The 12135-nt window shown below is 48.1% G+C and overlaps 1 protein-coding gene across 1 annotated transcript in view; it reads left to right on the top strand.

The window, feature by feature from the left end:
* Nucleotides 1-12135, top strand: part of COBL (cordon-bleu WH2 repeat protein) — a 440790-nt gene that overhangs the window by 396526 nt on the left and 32129 nt on the right. The gene's annotated exons all lie outside the window — the stretch shown is intronic.

Here is a 12135-nt window from a genome sequence, read left to right as displayed (position 1 = left end):
TTTCTATGATGGTCTGTGTCATTTACAACAGCATAACCTGTACATAATTCACCTGTGTCTGTTTGTCTGTGACAACTCCCATCCGTATAAAAAGTTACATCCACATTCTCTAAAGGTGTGTCATGTATGTCAGGTCTGGCAGTAAAGGTCTGATTCAGATATGTCATACAATCGTGCGTATCATTATGTCTGCCGAACTCACCTCCCGCCAGCAACTCCTCTCCTTCCACCCTTTGTACATCATGTTGTACATATGGTAGGTATGTTGCTGGGTTCAGCGTACTGCAACGTTTAACAGTAATATTTGCAGGAGCGATTAGAGCTAGTTCCCATTTGGTGAACCTAGCCGAGGAGACGTGTCTGGTTTGAGCTGAGTTCAACAGAGCAGATACAGCATGGGGAGTGTAGACAATCATATCATGGCCCAATACTACGTCCTCACTTTTACTCACCAATAGAGCAGTAGCTGCTACACTTCTCAAACAGGTGGGGAGTGATCTTGCCACAGTGTCCAATTGGGCACTGTAGTATGCTACGGGCCTACTGGCATCACCATGTTTTTGTGTAAGGACACCTGCAGCACAACCATCGGCTTCCGTACAATACAAATCAAAAGGTTTTTCATAATTGGGTATTCCCAATGCAGGAGCTTTCGTCAGACTATCCTTAAGATTAAGGAAAGCCTGCTCTGATTCCTCTGTGTGTATGACACGATCGGGCTTTGAGGAAGAGACTAATTCCTGTAAAGGTAAGGCCAAAATAGAAAAACCTGGTATCCACATTCTACAGTATCCACACATTCCCAAGAAGGTGCGAATTTGCTGTTGATTCTGTGTCATGTTTTGTATGGCCTGGATTCTATCTAACCCCTGGGTTAGGCAGTGTCCCAAATATTTTACTCTGGATTGGCACGGCTGTAGTTTGTCCTTAGCCACCTTGTGTCCTGTTTGTGAAAGATGAAGTAACAAAAGTTTAGTATCATTCAAACATGACATAAACAAGTCAGAACATAACAATAAATCGTCCACATATTGAATTAGAACAGATCCATTGCTAGGTTGAAAAGATTGTAAACAGTCGTGCAATGCCTGGGAGAAGATACTGGGGCTGTCTATGAAACCTTGGGGTAATCGTGTCCATGTGTATTGTAAACCTCTGTATGTAAATGAAAATAGATACTGACAGTCAGAATGGAGCGGCACAGAGAAGAAAGCAGAACAGAGGTCAATGACAGTGAAATGGGTTGCATTTGGTGGGATCTGCATCAAAATGACAGCTGGATTTGGCCCTACAGGGAATTGGCTCTCTACTACCTTATTAACACCTCTAAGGTCTTGTACCAGCCTATAACCCCTCCCACCACTCTTCTTCACTGGGAAAATGGGACTGTTGGCTTCACTAGCTGTATGAACTAAAATTCCCTGTTGCAATAATCGCTCAATTATTGGAAAAACCCCTAATTCTACCTCCTGTTTTAGTGGGTACTGGGGAATTTTTGGAGCTTGCCTACCGCTTTTTCAATTTACCATTACGGGACTTACATTTGCCATTAATCCAGTGTCCTGTCCATCTTTAGTCCAAAGGGAATCTGGAATTAGGGACAACATTTCATCTACCTGTGATGGAGTTTCATTTAAAACTGTAGAGTGATACATTATCCTTTGAGGAGTGTCTAACATATCCCGCACCTCATATACCATTCTCTCTGGGATATCTAAAAATACACCATCAGGGGTGCAATATATAACACATCCCATCTTACATAACAAGTCTCTGCCCAGTAGGTTAGTAGGAGCCGCAGCAGCCAGGAGAAAAGAATGCCTGGTATGCAACGGCCCAGTAGTAACCTCTGTGGACTTTGTTAAAGGATAATGTTCCACTTTACCTGTTACACCCATTGTTGGTACTGTCTCGTTGGTCACCTGCAAATTAACGGGAGATTTTATCACTGACCTGGTCGCCCCTGTGTCTACAAGAAAAGGATATTCAGTACCAGCTACATCAGCCATCATGACCGGTTCTTCCCTAGTACTTCCCATTAACCTGACTATCTGTAGACTACAGGTATGACCTGACCCCTAGCGTTGGCTACCATTCTCCAATAAAGCATTTACGACTACAATTGGAGCTGGGGCCTGCTGAACATTTGCTGGCCTCTGTGCATATCCCTTATGGGGATATCCAGGTCTTCCCTGATGTGGTATCCCAATCTTTTTACTGTACAGTTTCTACTTAAGTGTCCTGTTTGTTTACAGTTAAAACATGTTCGTGTATCGGGTGAAGACATGTGGTGTTGTGAGATTTGCGCAGAGGGTAAAGGTGGTGGATATGGGTAAGGATAGGGAGGGTAAGGGTTTTGTGGGGGATAAGAAGTTGGTGGGTTGCCTGGGACCTGTGGTTGCATCGGGTTAGTGGGATAGAGTTGTGTTTGTTGTTGCGTGGGGTTAGTGAGAGCACATACTTGTTCAGAAATGAGTGTGTGTGCAAGTGCAAGTGTGTCTGTTGGCTGTGATGTTACCGTCATTCCCTCCAGAGCTTGTATACTGACAGCCATTAGTTTTTCGCTCTGGGCTTCTCTCTTCTTGGAGATGTTTTTATCATGTTCGATGGCGGTTTCTATGAGGGTATCTATTGTGAGTCCCCGCCAGCCAGGCTGTGAGGTCTGGACCTGAGTTTTTAAACTCTCTTTCAGACCGTCCACAAGTACTGTGACTATCATTCCCCGGTGGTGAGTGCCATCTTTAATATCCTCTATCCCAGTGTACTGGGTGATAGCCTGCAGAGCCCGATCGCAATAATCTTCTGCAGTTTCACTCTCCTTCTGCTTAATGGTGAAAATTTTGTTCCAGTTAACTACTACTGGAAAATATATACCCAATTGAGTTACCATGCGGGAAATGTTACCTTGGTTTACTTGGTCTGTTAAGGGAACGTCACCATCCAATACACAATCCGTGATAAATTTTGTCACGTCGGTATTGCGTGGCAGACAGGCCCTTAACACCACACGCCAATCTTTATTAGTGGGTTCATGTGAACTACCCAAATTTCTCAAAAATCTTTGACATTTGGCTAATTCCTTTTTGGGATCAGGGAAATCATTTATGATGGAATTTAGTTCTGCTCTTGTCCAAGGAAAATGCATTACTACTTCCCTCGTGGGCACTATACTGTTTGCATCTGCATTTCCATTTGGAACAGTTATTGTCCGAATGGGATGCAGACCGGTAGCGCTGCTACCTTTGACCTGATTACCTGGCTGGGGGTTTAGTCTGCTGCTGCTACGTATGGTATGAACAACTTCCTCTATGGGTGCAGAGGGCATTAACACTTCCCTTGCTGTTACCGATGGAGATGGCGGCACCACTCATGATTGTGGTGATGCAGCATCTATCATCTGCACAGCATGGGAAATGGCAGACATTACAATAGGCTCATCATCCGCATCATGAACATTTTCTTTATAGTTGCTTAAGAGAGGGTACAAGTTGCTTGTTACATTTTTATGGGTATTTTTTGTAACTGTACTTGCACCTCCATCCACATAAGGTGGGGGAGGTGAGTGTGAACTGCTGGCAATACTCTCCACAACGCTACCTTGCCGCATGGGCGCGCCATTTTGCTGCTCGCCCGTATTGCAATTTAGCGCCGCGGATGTATTTTCTGGCAATGTGCTCACGACGCTAGTTTGCGTCGTTTGAACATTTTTAAGCCACGCATCCCCTTCATGCTGCCACAGTTTTAAACATTCAAAATATTTAACCTTTTTCTCTCGGGAGCGCATCAAACTGATGTGATCCCGGACATTGTCTAACACATTTTTATCAAAAATACCAATTCTGGGAAACTGTCTAACACTCTTCCTCGTCATATTAAACCATAAATCACAATACCTTATTGCATAAGTACCGTACTTAGTATGCATGGTACGACGTGCCGATCCGATCTGTGCCTCCATTAGCAGCACATCATTGTCTAACATCTCTACTGTTTGCGCGGCACCCATTCTGAGACAACTCCTACGCTTTTCAATAAAGATTTAAACTGGTGAAAGACAATCAAGATACTTTCACTTACCTGTGGACGATTTAAGTCGGCGGCGCCCACACACCTGGATAAGATTTGAAAAAGGCAACGTCCACACCCGGATAAGATTTAGTAAGGCAACTTCCACACCTATGAGAGTTTATATGTCGGCTACTCTCACGCACCTCTCTACAACAAAGACAACATGTACACCTGCTAATGTGTATAGAACGGTAAAGCTACTTACCGAGCAGCTAGACTAACCCTTGCACCTAGCCCTTAAAGGTCATACGGTACCCTTAACTTTGTTCAACAAATATTCACTGTTACACACTTTTTTTCCTGCGCAGAAAAATAAACGTTAACCCAGATATTGGTAACAATTGCAGAAAAAAAAAGTAAACCTCAACGGCTTTGTTAAAACACGTGGCAGCAGAACCGGAAGTGCGTATACGCTATTGTGCGACCAGCCGCATACACAATAATGTGACTACCACACAACCGTATAATGACTTTTTAACTGCGTACACAAAAGTGAGTCTTTGCTATGCGCAAACCTACGACTTAGCCGCGTACTCAGTACTGCGGCACCCCTTTAAACGTAAGGTTCTATGAACAGAGGAAAACAAACTTTTTCCTCTCTTGTCCCTGGATTCTAGTCAGCTTCTTGATTCACATGGAGATGGATAGCGACCTTTCAGCACAAAGCGGTTGCAGGCAAACCCTGCATGTGGCCACTCCACCCTTTGCTGAAATATCGATAGCTGTATGTACCGTGTGAGCAGTTAAGTGACTTCACTACGAGCCCCCAACTAATGATACTGGATCAGAACCTCTATATACCCCTGCCTGTACCTTCTAAAATCCTTCCTATAAACCTCTAAGGATGACGCTAATTTGCGTACGCAGTCATACAGTAAATAAAGACTTAGACCTTGAATCTGTGGTTCCAAAGCACAAGTAAAAGTTCAGATAGTTACAAGCAATTGATCCAGACACAATTTAGGCGCAAAAGGAATTATACAGACCCAAGTACAGTATACATACGCAGCGCTTCCGGACCCGAAGATAGGCATCAGCAAGAGACCCCCCAGCATTCAGCACGAAGACTAAGAACCCAGCGTTTGAGCACACATATTTATACCCCCCCAGAATAGACAGGACAATAGAGAAGTTTGTTGCTGATGTCATTGGTTCCCAGGGGAGAAGCATCTGTTACAGAGCATTTAACAGGCTGGTTCAAATAGACTCTCCCTGTCTCTAACAGCTAGGGAAATTTCCCTTCCCGCCCCCCGCAACATCCTAACAGTTGTTCATGAAATATACATTTTGTTGCTTGTAGGCTCTGCCAGGGGCGGATTGGGCCGCCGGGACACCGGGCCATTTCCCACTGGGCCGGTCCCTTTGTTCCCTGTAGTGACTGGTGGCCCTCCTTTACTCACCCCTCCTGCCTGCTGCCACGATCGGAGCTCAGCTCAGCTCCGATCGGGCAGAAATAGTACACTTTAAAAAAATAAATGGCCGTCGGGGGAGCTACTGCGCATGCCCAGCCGCAGCAGCTCCTCCCATAAGCTTTTGCGGAGCCAGTCAGTCACCACTGATGGCTCCGCCTCCAGCCCAACCGAAGGCCCGCCTCCAGGACATCTCCATTTGCACTGCAGTGTGGTGTGACTGATCTGCAAGCAGCCGTCCCAGAAGCGCAGCCTAGTCAGAAGGTAGGTAGTCAAAATATACTGTATATGTTGAAATAATACCCAGCTCTTTACCCCTATCCCACACAGCTCCAAAAACAACCCCCCCCAATCGCGGCACCCCCTCCCCTTCCACACACACAGGTCTTCTTTCCTGTACCTCATAGCTCCAGACACTCCCCCCCCCCAATCACGGCACCCCGACCCCCCCCTCCCCCAGACACACAGGCCTTCTTACCTGCTCCTCACTTCATTGCTCCAGACACTTGCCCCCCCCCAATTGCGGCACCCCCGACCCCCGCCCCCACACACAGGTCCTCTTTCCTGCTCCTCATTGCTCCAGACACTTCCCCCAATTGCGGCACCACGACCCCCCCTCCTCCCCCACACACACAAGTCCTCTTTCCTGCTTCTCACCTCATAACTCCAGACACCCCCCCCCCAATCGCGGCATCCCCTCCCCCATACACACAGGTCCTAGCTCCAGACACTCCCCCCCAATCGCGGCACCCCCGGCCCCACCCCCTCCCCCACACACACAGAACCTCTTACCTGCTCCTCACCTCATTGCTCCAGACACTTGACCCCCCCAATCGCGGCACCCCCGACCCCCCCCACACAGGTCCTCTTTCCTGCTCCTCATAGCTCCAGACACTTCCCCCAATCGCGGCATCCCCTCCCCCCCACACACAGAGGTCCTCTTTCCTGCTCCTCATAGCTCCAGACACTTCCCACAATCGCGGCATCCTCTCCCCCACACACACAGGTCCTAGCTCCAGACACCCCCCCCCAATCGCGGCATCCCCTCCCCCTCCCCCACACACACAGGTCCTAGCTCCAGACACTTCCCCCACACACACAGGTCCTAGCTCCAGACATTTCCCCCCCCCAATCGCGGCATCCTCAACCCGCTCCCCCACACACACAGGTACTCTTTCCTGCTCCTCATCTCATAGCTCCAGGTACTCCCCCCCCACCCACACACATAAACAGGCCCCCCTTTCCTGCTCCTCTCCTCATAGCTCCAAATATTTCCCCCACCCCCATCCGCAGCCTCCCCGCCACACACACACAGGACCCCTTTCCTGCTCTCTCCTTATAGCTCCAAACACTGCCCCGCCCCATCCACGGCACCCCTGACTCCCCACACAGGTCCCCTTTCCTGCTCTCTCTTCATAGCTCCAAATGCTTCCCCCACCCCAATAAACAGCCCCGCTTCCCCCACACACTGGTCCCCTTTGCTGCTCATAGCTGCAAATATTCCCCACCCCCAATCACGGCACCCCCCTAAACACCCACACAGGTCCCCTAGCCTCACAGATCCGAACACTTTCCCCACTCCCATCTGTGGCACCCCCGACAACCCTCCTCACCACACATGTCCCCTTTCCTGCTCTCTCCTCACAGCTCCAAACACTTCACCCCCCCTCATCCTCGGCACCCCCCATCCCCCTCCCCCACGCAGGTCCCCTTAACTGGTAGAATAGTGTAAGTGACTAGGGTTCTCAATTATTAATGAGTGATAAAACTCGTTGTGTATGATAATAGTTCTCCAGCCAATCACCCTCCCAACTGTCATCTGTTTGAAAAATGACAGTTGGGAGCTGATTGGCCGGAGCACCATTATCATACGCAATGTATCACTTGTTGTGAATGATAGAACTCGTTAATAAATGAGGCCCTTAAAAAGATTTACTTTTTCTGAAATGTGTACAGTATGTCCGTCAGTGAGGCGGTGATGTGCTGTTATTTTGTCAGTAGTGTCTCTCTGGGGGCGATTCAATTCAGTGTGATGTTGAATAGCCCGGAAAGGAGCTATTCAATTGACCATTCTGTTAAGTCTGACTGAGAGGATTTCTGCATGCACCCTCCTGAGGTGAGAGCAGAAATCCTACAGCATTGTGGGCATTGTGGCCGTTACTTTGGTCGGATGCCGGTTAGCGCGACTAAATACCCAGCTTAAGGCGCGGTCACTGGCATTCCCGACTTAAGTGGTTCTAGTCAGACTTAACAGTGCGGTCAATTGAATAGCTCCAGTAACTCCTTCCCGGGGCTATTCAACATCGCAATGAATTGAATCGCCACCTGCGCTAGTGTATACAGGTGGATCTGTTTACAGGTTATGCTGGAAACTGTGGTCAGAGAATTATGTGCAGTCATGTGATCTAGCGTTCCTTCTAGACTGTTTCAGCGGGGCTCTGTGCCCTGCCCTATTTCTAAAGGGCAGAAAGCACCCTGCCCTCCGGCGCAGCGCCCTTCTGAAACAAGCCTGGGGGTTCTGTCCCCACCCGTGGGCCGCAGTGTCCCATCGGTGGGGTAAATGGTGGTGCAGCGGTCGGCGTCGGTGAGTGGATGCTGGGCGCATGCTCCCGGCATCCATTCACAGTGACCGCAGCGCTTGGGGGCACGCCCCAAAGACTGACATAAAGGGGATGTGTCATAAAGACACGCCCCCTTTTCCTTGACCATGGCTCTTTTCGGACACGTGCCTTAGGCATGCGCAAAAGTGCCCTTTCTCTAGGTCCGGCATCGGATCTAGGGCCTGATTCAGACCCGGTCACAAGGGCTGTGCGCTTGCAAGCGGCCTGATGTTTAGGCACTGCGCATGCGCCGCGTCCAGTGTGCGCGGGCCCCGCTGAGCGGCTGAAGTTCAGTCGCTACGTGGCTCGCAACAACACGGGGCGGCTGTTGATGGTGAGTGACAGCTCGCCCCATTTTGTGGGCGGTTAGGGGGGGTGGCTGGACAACGAAGGCGTTCCCTTAGGTATGCCTGGCATTTGTAGAGAGGTCTTACTGACATCACCACTGATGTCAATAGTGGACTTCCTGCTATACCGTAGTGTCTCGTCGCAAAGTCGATGGTCGCGATTATCGTGATTGTCTCCTGGCCGCTCGCAGAAGCTGTGTAGGAATCGGTATGATATCCCGGCTGCTGCATGGCCGGGAGCTCGAATCCCAGCAGCGGCAGCCCGACAAACCAGCAGAGCCCGGCAGTGGAAGCCCGACAGCACTGGAAATCCTGATCGTCCTAAGGTAGGTATCTACTAACCTAACCCGCCTAACACTAAGCTCCCCCTCCCTGTGCCTAACCCTAATCCCCCCTTCCCGCTGCCTAAACCTAAGTCCCCCGGGGGGGTGCCTAACCCTCCCTCCCCCTAGCCTGACCCTAACCCTCCTGGGGGGGTGCCTAACCCTGTCTCCCCCGGGTGCCCTAAACCTAACCCTCCCCCCCCCGTGGCTGTCCACTCGCGGCGCCCGGCATCCCGATCGAATATGATAGTCGGGAAGCCAGCTGACGGTATTAAGGCAGCTGGCTTCCCGATTGTATACCGCTGTGGGTGGTCTCCCACAGCTTTGCGAGCGCCTGGAGAACAAAAAAAAAACCACCTACAATCCCAGCTTGCGGGCAGCAGCAGAGAGCGGGTCTGAATCAGGCCCTTAGAGTGAACACAGGGCCTGATTCAGACCCGCTCGCAAGCGCTATGTGCTCGCGAGCGGGTCGATGTTAGGCCACTGCGCATGCCGGAGCTGGCTCCGGCATGCGCATGCGCGAGCCCCGGCTAGCGACGGGCCCTCTGTCGCTCCAGGTCTCGCACCAAAAGGGGGGGCGGCTGTCAATTTTGATCGACAGCTCACACTGTTTTGGAGGCGGGCAGGGGGGGTGGCTGGCCAAACGGAGGCGTTCCCTACGGAACGCCTGCCGTTTGGGGGTGGCCCCACTGACATCACGTGTGATATCAGTGGTGAGCTTCCGGCTCTATTAAGAGCCAGAAGCTTACTGGGGCTTGCGGGAACGAGACCCTACCACAAGGGTCTCGTCGCAAGCCCCGATGGTCGAGACCATCACGACCATCATCTGGCCGCTCGCAATAGCTGTGGGTGGTCACCCACAGCTATGCGAGCGGCCAGGAGGCCACACAAAAAAAAAATGCCCTGATTCAGAGCGAGCGCTCTTTCAGAGTGTCCGGCTCTGAATCAGGGCCACTATGATCTATGGTGTCCAACCATGTTAGTGAGTATTAGTAAATATGAATGTCCCATTTGTAGTTATATTATATAGCAAGCACCAGTATGACATAGTATACAGCATTGTGGGTCTTATTCTGAGTCAAACGCGGCAGCAATGTTGGACGCAGTGTTGTGGTGTTTGTTGTCTGAGTTACACCACACATACATACTGAAGGTGTTTGTACAGATATGCAGTACAGATTTGGACACACACAAATAAGTGCATCAGAAATGTGTTGGCCGTTCCTGTTTGGTTACACAGGATTGGCTAATCAGACGCAGATGTAATGATGGGTGTGTTATTGGAGTGACACAGGAGTGCTGAGGAAAGTGGTTGTGTACATAGACGCTGAATCGCTCACATTGGAGGCCATACTTATTTGGATGATCTGCCCCTAGCATAGGGCTGGTGCAAGTTTCAATGGCGCGACTGTCGTTGGCGTCTGAAGCTGCACAAAGCATGATTGCAGCGTCTGTGCACACTGACAGTGGGTGTCTTTGTCCTTGCACATTCAGATGCATGGATGTACACCAGGGAAGGGCTTTTTTGACATTGGCATTAAGTCGCAGACACAACTGCATCAACAGATGCATGGACGGCCTCTACGGGAGGGAGTATCCCGCTCTCCTCAACAGTCTCCACCCCCTCAGCAGAACCGCCCCCATTAGGGCTGCTACCAGAATTTTCCCTGGCTGGTTTTTCATCCCAATCCGCCCCTGGGCTCTGCGATCCATAACTCGAGAATGCATGATGCGATCTCCCCACCGATAGCACCGGAATACTGTAAAAAGAGTACACATCAGTACGAAACCAAACACGACTTGTTTAGCATGTATAAAACCTTAGTTATCAAATATCTTTATTTCTCAGCATTTAAACTAACTGAACCAACTTAAATCATATACTTTAAAGCTTATGTGTGATTATGTAACGTGTGAGTATTTGGGGTTTGATATAAGGACGCTAGTTAACTTGGGGCAGATGCGTGCACATAAAGCTAATAAAACAGCGGTTTCATACAAAGTCCTATGCATTCACTAATATGTGACTAGTTAACAGCACAATTGTGTGTATTAATGTGTGTATGAGAAATGGTGAAAGATGCAATCGCATGGTGCTAATAGTATTATCGCCACATGTACTAATATGTGAGTTTATCTAAAATGGCACTTAGGCGGCCATTCGCAAAATGGCATCTTGCGATCTCATTTTCAAGATGGCGTCTTGCGGCCAGTCGCAAGATGGCGTCGTCGGTATAAAATTTTAAACTGAACTTGTCTGAGCCAATTATTCAGCTTCGACAATCATCAGCATGAACATCACCAAAGTCTTGCAGAGGTGCCAGAACTTTGCGTATGTGGGTAACAGAGCTTTGGCCCCAGACAATACCTGCTTGGTCCCGGTTCACAAAAAAGGGAACCACCAGTTTGAACCATTCTTCAATTATCTTGGTGTAAAATGTATAGTGTACATTTAATAATTATATTGGATTGTAAAATGCTGGTAGTGTGGGGTCCTTGTTTGGCTTACATAACACCTTAATAAACTCTCCTGAGAGGCCACAGGGGCCAGGAGATTTACAAGACTTGAGGCCCATCATAACTGTCATAACTTCCAGTTCAGTGATAGGTTGAATGAGAGAGGTAACCTGAGTAGCAGTCAATTGTGGTAGCGATATATCCTGCCAAAAGTACTTTTTATTATTAATCACATTGATCTTGAGAATATATGGTTAAATAAAAGTATTGAAGTATATCAAGTATGACTTTATTATCAGTACTATTTACATTATTGTGTTGTAAAGTATCAATGTAGCAACAATAAGGGGCATATCCAATTAGCTGGTGCAGAATCTTTCTTCCCAGTCCCCTTTCCTTCCCCCTTTTTTTCAATATCCAATTAGCTGCAAGGTTTTTGCCGCAAAACTTAACGCTCCCATTTTTTAATTACAGTGGGTATGCGTGCTCCCGATTTTCTTGCTATCCAACTGAATAAAATTGGCACGATCATTTTTCCGACAAAAACATGCTGTAAATTTTTTTTTAAATATATGGAAATCAACCTTTCCCCGCAAAAAGAAAAAAATAAAAATATTCGGTAACAGTATGGATGTTAATTACTGTCCTAAAAAAAATATTTTGAGGTTAAAGATGCTTGAAATGGCTGATTTGTGCATTTTAAAATTTTTTTATAAAATTATAAAAAGCATTCTTTTTTTCCATTTAAATATAAATGAAAAAACTAAAAAGTTTAAAAAAAAGATGATTTTGGGGTAAATTTAGGCTACTTTTTATTTTATAAAATCACCTGTAACTCCCACCTGCAAGTTTAAAACACCTTCCCCATCCATATAGCACCTCCATATGCCTGTCCCACATATTTTAACCCATCAGCTCTTTGTTTAGTTTG

The sequence above is a fragment of the Taudactylus pleione genome, unplaced genomic scaffold, assembly GCF_031769625.1.
Source record: "Taudactylus pleione unplaced genomic scaffold, aTauple2 ptg000054l, whole genome shotgun sequence".
NCBI lineage: Eukaryota > Metazoa > Chordata > Amphibia > Anura > Myobatrachidae > Taudactylus > Taudactylus pleione.
This window is presented reverse-complemented; position numbering and strand designations above follow the sequence as displayed.